This window comes from Lepidothrix coronata, unplaced genomic scaffold (genome assembly GCF_001604755.1).
Source record: "Lepidothrix coronata isolate B3197 unplaced genomic scaffold, Lepidothrix_coronata-1.0 Scaffold127, whole genome shotgun sequence".
In the NCBI taxonomy this organism is placed as follows: domain Eukaryota; kingdom Metazoa; phylum Chordata; class Aves; order Passeriformes; family Pipridae; genus Lepidothrix; species Lepidothrix coronata.
In genome coordinates this window covers 716,912-731,090 of record NW_016690307.1, presented here as the reverse complement: position 1 = coordinate 731,090, position 14,179 = coordinate 716,912, and the positions used below count along the sequence as shown (strand labels likewise).

At 34.4% G+C, this 14,179-nt stretch overlaps 1 protein-coding gene across 2 annotated transcripts in view; it reads right to left on the bottom strand.

Moving 5' to 3' along the window:
* Positions 1-14,179, bottom strand: part of RALYL (RALY RNA binding protein-like) — a 378,245-nt gene that overhangs the window by 261,688 nt on the left and 102,378 nt on the right. The window lies entirely within an intron of this gene.

Below are 14,179 nucleotides of genomic sequence, written 5' to 3'. Positions count from 1 at the left end.
CACCTAGATTTCATAGTAAATAACGCTGCTCAGAGACAAACATTTTAAACATAGAAGGAATATGAAATTATTCAAGATCAGATATAAATAAAAATCATTTGACAAAAATTTCTCTTCTAGCTTCAAGGTGAACTTTTGTAAAAAATCCTACTAGAGCTACCTATGGATTACCATCTTTATTTTTTGTGAACTTTTACTCCCTACTTTTGAGACATTGGAATAGAATTAACATTACATACACAAAATTGAAGCATCTCTGCGTTTCTACCATCTCTGCGTTTGCTGAGATGGTAGAAATTAGCTGGCAGTGCTAGGAGCAAAGACAAAAAGGAATACTCTTTCTCAGGACTCAAATGTCGAAAAGGTAGTTGAATTCATCTTGGCTGAGGAATAACTACATAATGGAGATGCACTGAAAATGCATCTGTCCCCACACATTTCAAAATCTCCAAGTCCCATGCCTTTATACGCCCATGTAGACAAACCACCTGTTCAAAGACTAAGGTTCCAAAAAACTCCTCATTTATTTACAGCAGAGGCTTCATCCATGTCTTTGTGGGTCAGGAGGAATGAACATCAGTCCTGACACCAAAAGGTTTCACTTAAGAATCTGGCCTAAGCTTTGAAGTCTATCAAATGGAGAACTAAATGTAATTCCATGAGTTGGAAATAAGTTGGACAGCTGAGGAAGGACTGCAGCTCAAGTTTGGTTATGTTTCTATCCTGAAGGAATCACCATCTTCACACTCCATGATTAACTCATGAGATAAAGGGATTCCTAGCAGTAACCAACCTAATGCAGAAAATGGTCTGAATACCATGAAGAGGACAGGGGATTAATGATGTCAACCCTGGACTTTGTATGGGAGAAAGGGGAGGAAAAAGAAACTGTTACTAACTTCTGGTAATTCTGACTTCTAATTTAACACCCTCAACTCTTCTCCTCCAACACACACTATTTTTCTCCTTCAAAATAAAAATGCAGTCAATCAAATTATCCAGCCTATGCTGACAATTTCTGTCTCATATGGAAGGCTGGCAAAGGGATGCATTTGTAAATCTACCTCACATTCTAGTAGGACATTATCACTGACGTACCCTTTATAAGCCAGTTCAGAAAATGCTCTACTTACTGCTCCTTTTCACACCTTCCTGTCCAGTTTGTGACATGGGAAGTCTGTCATATACTGGACTGAACACTTGCAAAGGGAGACTCCTGCCATGTCTTGCTCTGGGCAGAGAGGCAAGCATAATGCACCAAGTAGCTTTTTTAAGGGCCAAGTTTCACAAGTTACCTAAAAAATCTGTGTTCAAAACTCTGCTAAACCACATAACAGGTCTCCAAGGAACAACCAGAACAAGCCTAGGTGAACAAAAGCAGAAAAATGGTACCATCAACCCTCCATTCAAAGCTCTTTTTCTTTGGGGAAACTGCAGCATAAAAAAAAAAAAAAGAAAAAAAAATATATATATTTTTCCTACCACCATCTGTGTTTATCTTGTAGTTTTGGTTTTGAAGTAGCTCATGTTGAAGAAAGTTTCAAAACTTTTCTTAGCCATGTATCAAAGTAGGAGACCATGAAAGATAAATAAGCTTTCCCACTGTTGGCTCTCAAAGTTTACTGGTTTTTTATCATATTGATTTTGCTATAGGTAACAGCATTAAAGATTGCTTGGTATCAGCTTGGTAACAGCTCACCTTCACCAGTAATGCCCTAAGTGATCAATGAAATGTATTTCATGGTTTGGCTTTTGCATCTTCAGTCCATGTTATTAAAGAAATGAATAAAATGGATGAGAAATAACTTTAGAAAATTTCAGTTAAAACACCATCATTGATAGTCTCAGTCTATGTAATAGGCACAAAACCCATGCTCCTCCCCAGTTATTGCATACATTTCAGTACAATAAATAACAATTACCCTTTTGTGGATATCTAGTTTATGGGTGTGTTTTGCCTGTAATTAGTGTGAATAAGCCAAGGAGCTAGTTTTACCAACTTTACACCCCTTGTTTATGGAAACTGGTTCTCAAACTGCTCTTCCACATGGTGACACTTTTGCAACGGCAGCCACACTTTAAGCAAGATACAGAAGGCATCTGCTGAGTTTCACAGGAATGTGCAAGGAACAGTATGTCAGGATAACACTAGTTTTATGCCAATTCACTGGCACAGACTGTCTTAATGGCTAGAAAAAAATCAAGAAAGCATGCAAAAATCCTATTCCAGGTTCAATAAGGCAAAGCAAACATCACCACCTTGAAAGGATTTGAATACCAAATGAAATTATCTCAGAAACAAAGACCGCTTTCAAGTGGATAACAGTATAATCCATTTATGAAAGTGCTTCTACACAAAGTACTTTCCCCTTCTAAAACATTCCTCCTTCTCCCCCCAGCACTTCACATGAATGACTCATGTGCTGTAAAACCCTTCAGGGCAGAAATCTTCTATCCATACATGGAGGTAAGTAATTCAAGGCAAGAGATGTTAATTTATTTGCTCTGATTTCCTGCAAATCTGTGAGGATTTAGAATAGAGCAAGGCCTGAACTCCCACTCTCTTGATCTCAGGGCTGCCATCGTGAAACAAATTCCAGTAGTGACAGTGATGTTCTACCTCTGCATTCCCGTTTAACAGCAATTTTACTAAACTTTATTTCTAGGCTTTCTAAAAATTCTTTCGTGTTTTATTGATCCACAGAAAAACATAACGCTTAAATATTACAGTCACTGCATATTTCATGGTTTAGAAGATTTAAACCCATATACATATAAAAAAGTTTAGTCTCATCAGCTGTCACTTCAGATCCATAGCAACTATTTTCAAATTGTGTATTGGGAAAATGGCGATTCACTAGGAAAATACTGATCTTGTAATGTATTAAAGTGAACTGGTAATTCTTCTAATGTAAAGCTGTATGTACATTTTACCTTCTTAGATTTTATTATTCACTATGGGCTTAAATAAATTATGGATGATTCATGCAAAAAATAAATTCAGTATCACTGAAAAATCTGAGCTTACAGGTGTTCCCAGTTGTATCATTTTCAGGGTGATCTGCCTCAGTAATGCATTCACCTTGTTCATCTGTATGCATGCAAGTTTTCAATTTGGCAAATAGAAAACTTGATATGATAAATTGTGAAATAGAAAACCTTTATAATCATGGAAATAGTGCTTTCTGAAGATGCTGTTAACATTGCTAATGTTCCAGTATTTACCTAATACATGTTTTTCATAACAGTTTTATGGCTAATTTGTAAGGAAAAATTAGATAATTTTTGTTTTACACATATTGAGAACTAGAATCTAACATATCAAGCTTAAAAGAAAGAGGAGTCCAAGCATTTGGAAAGCCTATATTTCTTTGATTCTGCTGCTTAGTTTTTTTTAGACCAGAACAAAAAAAAAAAAACAGCCATCTCTTTGTCAGTCCATTGATGATGAAATCTCAAAAGTTTTCTTGTTTTTTTTTATCCCTTGTAATTTTTTTTTTGTGCCTATTAAGCTTCAGGTGTACCTTAATTTTTAAAAGATGCTCCTTATGTTTTGATAGTGACATAGAAATTTAGAAGTTTTCTTCATGGTTATCATTATTGATCAGGATTGGAAAAATTAGTGTTCAGTGGGAGCGGAGGAGTTAGGATGAAATACTGAACAGACAAGATATACAAAATTTCCCATGCACTTTCCTGCAGAATACATTATGTTTCCCAATCAAAATATGAGTATTGTAATCAAAATTTATAGTGTTATGGTTGTGTAAAGAAGACTTATGCATTGATTTCTATTTTTGCCATCTTGTGTTTGCTCACTTATAGCTCTTTCAAGTCTTTTATATCATATTTCAAGTTACAAATTAAACAGGTTGCATCTAGAGTTGCCCATACTGTTGATTCAGTAACCTCTATGTAGGGCTTTAAATCAATAACAGGGACTTCTTTCTTCATTCTACAGTTCAAACAGTTTAAATGGTTTTAATATTAAGTGATAATTATTACTTTAATACATATTAAACAAATAAACTCTAAAGTTTAATAGTTCAAATAAAAATCTGCTAGCTGAAATAAACAGTCTTTCCCTTTTGTCTACTAAAGATGTACATGTTTTGAAAGACTGTCTTTGCATGCCAAACAGCTTCAGAGCTTGCTTTCTGTTTTCAGACACAGTGAATTTGCAACCCCACATTATCAGATAAGGCCATCCACGTAGTAAGAATTTTATAGTGCCAGTCAGAATTTTTGTCTAGTAAATATCAGCATTTATTAAAATCTAATCCGTGACATTTCATTGGGAAGAGGGAACATTTTCATGGCTATTATATCCCATCAATTTTCCTAGCCTCAGAATTATTTGAAGAGTGCTTTAGAATGAATTTTTATTTTTACTTCCTATTCCTCTTCTCATAGGTTTTATTTTTGATTGGTTTTTTGAAAATAGCTATCCTCATACTGATTGCCTAAATATATTGCAGACCTTTCTATGCCTCCAGCAAGAATACTGGCAAGTGATGAGGATAGCACACTCTCCACTTTTTACTGTCCCCTTTAGTGTATTTATAAGGAAGCTTAGAGACAATCAGCGACAAGCCATTGTTTGCAGTCAGATCCTATCTGCTTTTCTGGAGAGGAAAGCTGCAGATGCAAATAACATTTGCACAGCAAGATGTCACTTTCAGGAGAAGGATCATGAGAAAACAGTTGTTGAAAGATGTAAAACAAATGTCAGAGGACATGAGAAGCCAGTGGATGGCTAGCAATTGAAGTTGTGATTTGGGTTATTAGAAGTATCATGGGTAATAATTGAATACTTGTTCACCTGAGCACAGATGCTGACTGATGTGCACACTGAAGGTGAAAGGTATTCTTAAGACCAAAATCCCAGCTACTTTTTGTTTTACTAGTGCTGCAGCCATGAATTTTGCGTTCTTTTAGACTCATCCCATACTCCTGAAAGGGCACAGCTCAACCCCGGGAGACTTATTTTAAAAAAGAACAAGAAACTTGTCAAATAAGGCATGTTGATATACTGCTTGGAGTTCCAAAGATGAAAATGTCAAAGAATTTGTTTCACTGATTTCTTTTTCTTCAGTATTGACTAAAGAAATTAAAATTTACCTTCAGAAACAGTGTAATACTTCCCATCAAATTCAATAGTATCTCAATTTTATCCGATATTTCTTCATATTTCTTCCAATATTTCATCTCCATTCATACATGCTCGGCACTGAAACATGCATCACATCTGAGGTGGCAGGAAAAATTGCATACAAAAAATCATTTATGAGCCTTAGGAAGTTTATAAGACAATATTCCTTCAACTGGAAAACTCAATAGCCATAGAAGAACCTTGATTTAAAGTGCAAGGTACAGATCTATGTGAATTTCTCACTTATATAACTTAAAAATCCCCTATATCCCTTTGTGACTGCCAGGTCTTACAAACTCAGGTCCAGCAACAAAGACTGCCGATTACAAAGTTCTCTGTGTGGGCCATTCTATGCTCTTTTTGCATCCTGAGATAAATATATAACTATATAACTGTTAGGTCCTCTGAAATTCAGTTGGCAGCTTCCCAAAAAGTCATGTTTATTGAAAGTACTGTTGTATTTTTTTAAAGCCATCAACTTGCATCTAACATGGAAACTTTTACAATCATGTTCTTATAATGGATCTTAATAGCAGCTTCCACACAGCAACTAGTCAGTTTATCCCTAAAATCTAAATAATGAAGGAGGTTTAGGCTCAGCGACATCCTTAGTTATTCTAGTTCCTGGCCAATTCCTTAAACCACTCATCACAGCTATTTTAAGTTCTGCTTTCTGCCTTCCACTCCTATCCTTCTACCGCTGCCTATCCGTGAAGCAACTGCTACAGAAATGACAAATGTTAAAATAAATACACATATATATGAATACATATATATATATATATTTATATACCTATACACAGGTACCTGTATTTTTCCAGGCTGCTGACTGAACACTCTTCCCTGTGCAGACTTGCCCAAAGTTTTCCTTATTCTGTCTGGGTATATGAGAAGGAAGGGAATGACATGATAAACTACAGGGGAAATAGCACTGAGAATTCTGCAATGTAGAGAGACATATCACAGCAAGAAAGGCTAAAAACATGAGAGTAAAACCCTCTACAGCATTTTTGGGTTGCTACTCAAAGCACAAAGCTATACATTCTTTCTCACAATTCCTTAATATATGAGCCATACTGGTATCCAACCCACAGGATGGTGACCTGACTCATTTTTGGTCATATAGCTCTCAGTTGCTTCTCAGCCATTTTATTCAGGCTGTACATACAGAAAACAAAAAAATTTTTTTCACTTTACTATATATCATCTTAGAGGAAAAACCTTGAATTCTTTAGACTGTTGGTATCCTACTGGAGTTACTTTAACAGTTATATTCCACCAAATCCTTCTCCTTCTTTAAAGAACTAGAGACCAGAACCAGTAAGTGGAGATAACTATATATCACTCCTCTGTGTATTTTTTTTTTATTTTCTCCCAATAAATTATTTATTATTACCAAAATTTAGTGCAAAATAATGAAAGATTTAAATTGCAGAAGCTACCAGCTAATGAACAAAGATGGGTATTTACAAGGGAAGATAATTTATGCTGTTTACGCAGAACAAGTGTGATTTTTGACATGAATCACCTATCTAGATCTGAATACCATAATATCTAAGTGGCAATCAACAAGGAATTTTATGCATAAACAGGGTACTGGAATCCAGTCATCAAATATGAACAAAATTGGAAAAGGCTACCAATGACATTCATACCTAGATTTTGTTATATTTCATATTGGTTAAAATAATACATACCCAAGAAGAAACCTAACTAATAACTAGACGCAGGAAAGGTGTAAAGGAATCATTACTTAGAACCCTAAAGATTAAAAAAATCAGGCTCATTATATAAATTAAACACTAATCATAGATCCTGAGCCTAATTTTGTTAATATTACGAAAAAAAGTAAAAATCAATTCACATAATGAAAATTGCATCCACTCAAAGTTTTTAAAAATCAATTCCATGAATTTTTAAAGATCAGAAAGACATTTGGATGAATCCAAACTGGGAGTTGTTCCTTTAAAGTCTTTATACTGTGGTGAGACTGAAAAACACAGTAAAATAAAAGATCTTGTCATTTTTACCCTTTAATTGGCTGGAGTTACTGCTGTTTAAGTTTCAAGGAAGAGATGCACAATATTTTCTCCTTTCACATGCACACATAAATATGAGAAAATTTAGAAAGATAGACATTGTTTCAAGGCTCGAGGGCCTTCAAATGATGTCTTACTTTGGTTCTGTTGTCTTTTTCTTTTGAAAACAAAACATGTACTGAGCACAATACTACTTATTCTGCATAACTATTTTAAAACTATCATTACAGTGAAGTTCTTAGCTAAACATTATAATGCCAGCGTATTTATTCAACATATTTCTGATTAAAATTAATTCTGAGTTATATTATCTGTTTTAAATGCATAATATGCCTTACTATTCACCAAAATGTAACCCAGAATCTCTTTCCTTGTTATTTCATATTTTCTGAATATCTGACCTATTTTTATTAATCTCAATTTTTTCTTCATAATGCACACCATGGAAAAACACGTCAACAAATGAAAGGGAACTCTGATAATCTACATTTATCAAAAGTGAAATACCTGGCACCTTTTTTGAGACAGGTAAAATGTTTTTTCCTCTCTATAGCCCCATATTCAGCAAAAGGCTGAAACTGTACGTACTTTGCATAATGATTTGTGTTATTCAAGTGTTTCACAAATATGTAATAGTTTTCTCTAAGATTCAGCAGCAGAATGATACATGTTAATATTCTGAGAGAAGATGGCTAGGTGGAATTGATTAAAATATATATCCAACTCTGTTTTAAAGAAATCTTTTTAAAATAGATTTTACATTGATGAAGTAACTACAAAATATTAAAAAAGTCTTCAGAAATTCCACCTAAAGTAGTATCGGTCAAGTGCTTCTGCCCTAGTTACACATACAGAAATATTATGTTTTGAAATAACTGAAACATTGGAAATGCCAGCATAGTACATTTTATATGCATCTAATCACTGACATTGAAGGAAGGAAAGTGTTTTGGAAAAATATCAGTGTTGTCCAAAAGGATTTAAGTACTGGCCCTGATCCCTGAGCTAATTAAAACACCTAAAACTTTGTATTTCTACGACAGTGATAAAAATAATATACATCTATAGTGTATATATATTCATCTGTGTGCACATATGTGTATGCATGTGATGGCAGATGAAAGCTTCAGCCTAAGTATTTTAGTTTGAATTTAGCTGGCATGTGATGGAAGAGTCGAATTTTTAGGTGAAAGTGTTTATTCCAACTACAATACATTATAATTTCCTGGTCCTTTGAAAACATTAGGGTACTCAGTTCGAGCACTGTATTGAGCTACAATATGCTGTGTTTTAAAACAGCATTTTTTTATTGCTGCTAAAGAAAAATAACCAAGACTATTAAAAAATTGAATTCATTAAGATAAGCTATACTGCTTTCTGATTTAAATTATTGCTTTAAATTGGAAATTTCGTTCTATAAAATACAGCCCTAAAGATGATTGGCTAACCAGAGAAGGGAGGGCTTCATCCCTGGGAACATTCAAAAGGCATGTGGATGTGGCACCTGTGGATATGGTTTAGTGGTTAATGCAGCAGTGATGGGTTAACAGTTGGACTCGATGATCTCAGAGGTTTCTTCCAGCCTAAATGCTTCTATTATTCTATAATTGCAGCAAGGTCAAACCGCTTTGTAACTGAATAGTGCAACTTGTACATGTTCAGCTCAAAGCTTAATGTGAAAGTCTTGTAAGTTCTGTTGTAATTATATAAAAGATATCTGAAGAGATCTAAAATTATAAGTCAAATGAGTGGGAAGCTGAAAATTGAATATCTACCTTTCCTTGAATTTGGAGACATTAAAGTATTTTAAGATAAAATAGGACATGACATAACACTCAAGTTATCATATTTCTCAATTTATCATAAGATTTAGCTTATCATTCTGATGTTAGATTTTGTGTTCTCAAAAAACTTATAAATCAGAGAGGCCAGACACAAAAACTTAAGTAAATTATGGATAAATTTTTAGAATAAAATTCAATGTCTCTATCCTTCTAAGTTCTGCTATTAGAATTTTATTGTAATTATTGAATAACATATCATTTAGAAAGGAAAAAAAAAAAGAATTCATAAGAATTGGTGAGATGACCAGGGATTTCCTTTCAACAACATCCTAACATGACAGCAAATAAGAACCCTTATCTGTTAATATTTAAGACAGAGCTTTATTAAAATAAATTTCATTTTCATCAATGGCAGAACTGAATTCCTCCTGAATGAATGACACAGGCTTTTCTGTGGAAATAACTAATTGGAACAGAACCTGCATCCTTACTCATGGTGGTGCTGAAAGTGTTACAGAAACTCTCACTTCAAGTTTGCAAACTACCAATGTATATCAACTCTTTTAAAAATCGCAATAAAAAAATTAACACTTTGTTATAATTAAGGTTTTTTGAATCACCAGTGATCAGACCCTTGCAGAAAACTGCTTCAGTAACATTCTATTAAAAAAGACAAGTTGTAGGAACTATTTTTTTCCACTGACATCACATGAACAGTTTTTGTTGTGTTGTCTAGTTAGGTAGAAAACCCTAAAATAATGTGGTTTTTTTTTTTCCTGGGGAAAAAAAGTCTTACAAATAAATATTTTATTTTTTTGTGAATAATTTTAAAGTTATGTTCTCCTAGCATCTAAGCAACATTTTCCATACATGTAAATTTTACTAGTGAAAAATGTTTTTTTCAGCTCCACGTCGATTATTCCTATGAGCTAGCTCTGTCTGCATTCAGTTACTTGTTGCTTATCACACATTCTTCAAATTAATCTTACCATTTCCCACCCCCCAAAAAAAACCCCCCAAAAAACCCCAACAAAACAAAGGGACACCAAAAAAAAAACCAAAACCAAAACAAACCATAATAACTGGGAACTCTCATTACCTGAAATGTCATTCTTTTATATCAGAAAATCTTGTTCATTGTTCCAGATTGGGTTCAAACTTTTTAAATTAGACAGAGTTATAGAAACTGCTTTGGTTCCAAGGGTTTAAACCTTGTTAATCTTTACAAAAAAGACGGTAGTGTATTTAGGGTATGCAAAGATAATGATTCCAGGATGAGTCAAGTGCCCAAAAGCACAGATTCTTTCTTCAAGCTACCATGGTACAGCAAGATTCATTGTGGGATTTGGATGGTCTTTGCTTCATGTCCCAGCAATTTGCCTTTTGGGATACTAATACAGATCCATGCTTTTTATGTGGAACTTGGAATGAGGAAGGAGAAAGGAGGAGAAGGAAAAATTCCTTCCCTCCGTCAGTCATTAGCTTATTACGATGTCTTCTGGAGAAAAACCTTACAGCAAGTGAACTTCCTGTGTTCCCTCCTTGACTCCACAAATCCAGATGAAGACTGTCCACACCTCAACTTTCCAACATTGAAGCACCTTCTCCTCAGTTATAATATTGGCAAAGCTGTTGTGTGGGAAGTCAGACCAAGTATTACACACACTGTACAGTCATTTTTCCTTCAAGTGTATTCAGTTTTTTTCCATCTCTCCTTTAATCTACTCTTCCCTAAAAAAAAATTTTGTTTATAATCAAGTTTTACTTTTAAAATTCTAATGTCTTGAAGAAAAGCATTGCAAGTTATTAACAAACTGTTGTTGATTTTTAGCTACAATTTTGAAGACCTTCCTAAGCTCTTAATGGCAAAACAACAGCAAGACTAGAGGCAAGACCACAGCATCCTTTCCCTAAATGAAATATTTTTCATGATTACTGAATTGCTTTACTATTCACACTCCTGAATATATTCTGACTACATAGTTATCTTGTGTAACAAATAGTTACCCAGTGGAAATCATTGATACAGGTCAGAAGCAGCAGAAAGTATACTGTTAGGGACCCTAATACTTAAAGCTTCCCAGGTATGAGGTCCAAAGCACAAAAAAGTTATATCAGTTTTAGTAAGGCTGTAATTATCTGTCAATATCATCTGTAAAGGAGTCTTTATGCAGTAAACCAAAAATTGAAGTTGTTTATGTCATTAAAGCAGCATTTAAAATACCATCACAGTCCAACAAAAGCAGAAAGAGACAGATGAATTAACAAAAAACCCCATGAAAATTGCTAATGTCAACAGACAATGAATATTAGTAATGTGGGGCTTTGGCAAGTCAGCAATGCTAGAGCTAAATCTCTAGCCAATGGCACTATGACAAATCGTGCATCAGCTGAAGACCTGTTCAAAGATGTGGATCTTCAATGGATAGCTGTCAGTCCTAAGAGACCATAGTGTGCTTTCTGGCTGCCCTGACCTGCATGTGGGTCAGAACCACCACTCACTGCAGCAGCCATTTCTCCCCAGCACTACTACTGAGATGTGTCCCTTCCAAAAGGGACCGTGTCCCCTTGTTTTAAGTAACTCAAACTGCTATACTCACAAGAATGCTTTCAGGAAGCCACAGTGGCCATTTGAAGGTGGGTATTCTTTCCTGCCATGATTATCTTGAAAAGTTTCTTAAGCTCCCTTGAAATCATGTTTTTTCTAGGCATGTCTTTGCTCAGAAACAGCATTCTAAGACAGTATATTGAATTAGCATAACTGAATGTAGAGATTCAGAAATGTTGTGTAACCTGCTTTTCCATTCAGACATTGTAGATGAAATATTTCAGTATTAAGAGTAATACCATATTTATTATGCCAATAAATAATGTACTGAAAAGCACATCAGCCATATATGCTTACATCCTGAGCATGACTAAGTTATCAAAAAATATAAGTAACCTCTCAATTAAACATGCAATACTATCTAAAATTTGCCAGAACTCAATGGAAAAACATTAGCACAAATAGGTCTTGGACCAGGCACTTAAACTCAAGTGAATGTTGTAAGAGGTAACATTTGCTTGCAAGGTAAAAAGAAAAAATTAAATGGAAATGTAAGTGTGGTTAACATCTGTCTTTTATAATGACTAGTTATGAACCACTTCTGGAGGTTATTGGTAAGTAACAGGAAAAAGTAGAAAAGTTTATAGGACTACCTGAACAAACAAGTAGTTTCTTTTTCTGAAGGTTGTGTATAGCTACTTCTCTCAAAAAGCCCTTTTGTTTAAAAGCAAACAAAAAGCATTAACAACTTTTAAAAACCTTACTCTAATTTTCATGTTTCCACATGTGTCCAATACCCCAAAAAATTAATTTTGAAATCATCATGTAATAAGTCATAATAGCTGAAGTTGTTAGTATTCTTTCTAGGCACTACCTAGAAACAAAGTCTTGGCAGAATACTATATGCAGGTTATTTGTGTACTTGCTAAGGGAAAACAATTAAAAAAGTGAGAGAGACTAAGTAGTAAAACAGGCATTAAAGGCTACTCTTATGGACTGTTGAAGTCTATGTTTGCTAATTAAACTGCAGAAGAGGTAACTTGACATGTGTGAATAAGTATTCCCAATGTGACAGTGAAATTGGCTAAGCACTAGGTTCTGTTATCCCTTAAAAAATAACCTCTTGGTTATACTTGTTCTGAGTCAAGGACTGAGGGATGGGCAAACAGGGACCATCTGAGAAAAGAGTCTTTTTACAAGAAGTCACTATATTTGCTGTACTGATGTTGCTTCTTTCACCACCTCAACTTTAGGGAGACTTCTGCATTTTAGATACTGACTTCAGTGAGTTATGTGTTTAATTTAACTACTGCAATAATTCATATTTAATAAGAATTACAGGAAAGTACTTATGTCTGTAGTCAGACATATTCAGCTCTCCCTCTTGTTACTAGTGTACTAATCTTCCTTCTAATAGATTACTTTTCCCCTAAAGCCCTGCAACTAAAACCACAAATGTCCACATCCCACTGAAAAATAACGGAGAAGGTATTCAAAACTACCCTACATTTGAACACCTCGAAGCCTTGCAGTACCAACTATCATTATTTTTCTAAAATTTTATTTTAAAGAGCAGTCATGGAAGCCAATATATCAGTAACGACAATATTGCTGTCAGATTAAGACAGAGGCCCATATCCCTACACATCACTGTTTTTATTTTCCTAGACAGAATGCTCAGTTCTGTTAGGTACAAATTCTTGGGCCACTTGAGTCAGAGGCTAGCACTGCAGAAGTGCAATTCCTGTTTAAGAGCCTTACCTATTATTATCTCTAATGATGCTACCACCATGTGTCACAAGTTACTAATTGATAATAACACTGGTACCAGTTACATCCAGATTTCAGACTAATGATCTTCAAATAGATTTCTCTTGTAATTCTTGCTAGGATGAAGGGTTACATATTGAATTTATGTAACACTTCAGTTGTCTAGGTATTTTGTAATCTTTTGAGAGAATAATTTTTCTATTGTCTTGCCTAGCTCTCATTTGAAGCAGTACTTGATTGCAACTTCTTAACATTCCTTATTGAAATAGTCATATCAGCACCATAGAACTCCAGAATTACACAAGATGAAAAAAGTATTCTTATCCTCATCAGAGAAAGCCAAGGATATTCAATTACACTCAAATATTAAATTTGGGGAGTGGAGTGTTTTGGGGAGTTTTGCTTGGTTTGGTTTGCTAGTTTTGTTAAATCTAAGCATGGTCAGTAATTTACTTTCTCCTGAAAACTCCAAAGGTATCTGTTTACGAAACTAGAAATTATTTGTTGCCCCATATATATTGAAAGATTCTATAAAAACAGTTTGTCCAATATTAGGTGAAATTACTCTAAAGCCAAACGTATTTTTCAAATAAAATCTTCATTTTTATAAGTAAAATAAACATTTCACAGTAGTTTCAAAACATTTTGAACAAAATATAATCCAACTAAATCTTCAGAAAGCCTTTAAACCAACCACCTGAAACTGAAATTCTCTAAATGGTGTCCATCCAAAGTTAACTGCTAGTTACCTAGTCCTCAAATCTTCAAAATAAATCCACATTTTACTGATATTGAATAACTGCTTAGGGCTCCTAAGCACAGGTAAAAATACCTGAACACCTAACTCCCAAGAACATACAGGATTACTTTATAGTCTGAAATTACT